The 1595-nt window shown below is 41.9% G+C and overlaps 1 long non-coding RNA gene across 1 annotated transcript; it reads right to left on the bottom strand.

Moving 5' to 3' along the window:
• Positions 1–451: 451 nt before the first annotated feature.
• Positions 452–1307, bottom strand: LOC117829611. The gene is made up of 4 exons (XR_004634645.1): positions 1231–1307; positions 1019–1123; positions 739–892; positions 452–600 (listed from the first exon to the last, which is right to left on the bottom strand). It is a non-coding gene; the product is annotated as an uncharacterized LOC117829611 (long non-coding RNA).
• Positions 1308–1595: the final 288 nt, after the last annotated feature.

Raw genomic sequence — 1595 nt, 5'->3', positions numbered from 1 at the left:
GAGTTGCATCTGCAACAGCTCCTGGGTGGTTGGGGCAGGGACACCTGACAAAACCCCTAGTTGACGGGGATCATTGGGCCTTCTTGCCATTGTTCGTGGCAACCCCCTCAGCAGCAGACAACCTTTTTCGCAGAATCCCAGTCTGGAGGTCTGCGATGTAGCTGTAGTCCTTGTCTTCGTTCAGCGTGTACAGGCTCCACTTCTTTGACTTTTTATTGTAAACCTTGCCGTATCTGGGAAAAGAGAAAGTGATACATTCATAAACCCCAACAATGTACAGGAGCTTTGCATTTCCACATAAAAGGCCATCCAAACCCCACATATAAATCATGTATAACGTTCATGTCTCACACACACACACAGGATATACATTTGATTATTGTATGAGTATACATTAATCAAAGAGTAAGTGAGAGTACTAAGTGTACAACATACTGTATAGTGCCATCAGCCGTTCTCTTGGCTGCTCTGTGAAGGTGGTGGTTGTTGTCCAGGCCAGCCAGCATGACTCCAGCTTTGTACACTGGTGGAGAGAAGCTGAAGCGTTTGCTTGCATACATTAGAATGTGGTTGTGGAAGGACTCCAGCTCTACAGTTGACCTGGAAGCACAGTGTAGACAATATACAATAGCTGTACTTTTTTGTAACACTATTCAAGACCTGGTGGCACACATTCAGAAGTAATGTGAAATATCTGAATCAGAGAACACAGTAGAATATAGACCGATGTTGATCTACCTGAAATGGAGATATTTGTAGACGTTCTTCAGCCAGCGTTCATCAAGAACTATTAGTCAGTCTCTGGTGTGCCACAGAGTTCGTCTGGATCCACTCCTACTCTGTGTCCTCCAGGGACCATGCTGACAGGCCCCAAAGGCCCAGGCATGTTGTCCTGTCACATGGTGAAGAACAGTTACAAATGTATTGTTATGATGTCAGCAATAAATAAAACTAGATTCACACAAAACTATCCAATGACAGGGTCTGATCTAGGTAGTAACATTTATTGTATACTTACAAAGAACTCTTTATAGTGATCTGCAGTCTTGCAACAATACCAAAAGTGGTCACAGATGTCCTTGTTCAAAGTCTGCAGAATATTGCACTCACTTTGCAGTCCAGCCTAGACAAAAAAAAACAGAGGCAGTCGACAAGGTTTGTGAGAATAGATTTGATTTAGAAGATTAAAAAGTAAAGCCATATCTATCTATAAAGTGAACATAAACTTACTGCATGGATTTTCTTGCTCAAGCTCTTGGATCTATGCCACATATCCAGGGTGTGTTGGACTCCAGCATCTTTATATTTCCCTTTGTCTATAGGAGAAAAGGAGAAAGTACTTATATGCAAAGAAAAAATAGAAACAACAAAAACCCTAACTCTAAAGATGGAGGTGATTATTGTGGTCTTGGACTTTATGCATACAGTTGGATTGATGGAAGAGTCCCTCCTAAAAATATAATAAATCCACTTACTGAAGAGGGCTGATATCTGCGAATGAGCATCCGTGCAGATTTCGGATATGATGAGGTCTTCATGCAGTGTCTCGAATGCTCGTATGAAACCTTCCTTTTCCATGGCAACAGAATTCCGCA

This window comes from Notolabrus celidotus, chromosome 18 (genome assembly GCF_009762535.1).
Source record: "Notolabrus celidotus isolate fNotCel1 chromosome 18, fNotCel1.pri, whole genome shotgun sequence".
Taxonomy (NCBI): domain Eukaryota; kingdom Metazoa; phylum Chordata; class Actinopteri; order Labriformes; family Labridae; genus Notolabrus; species Notolabrus celidotus.
This window is presented reverse-complemented; position numbering and strand designations above follow the sequence as displayed.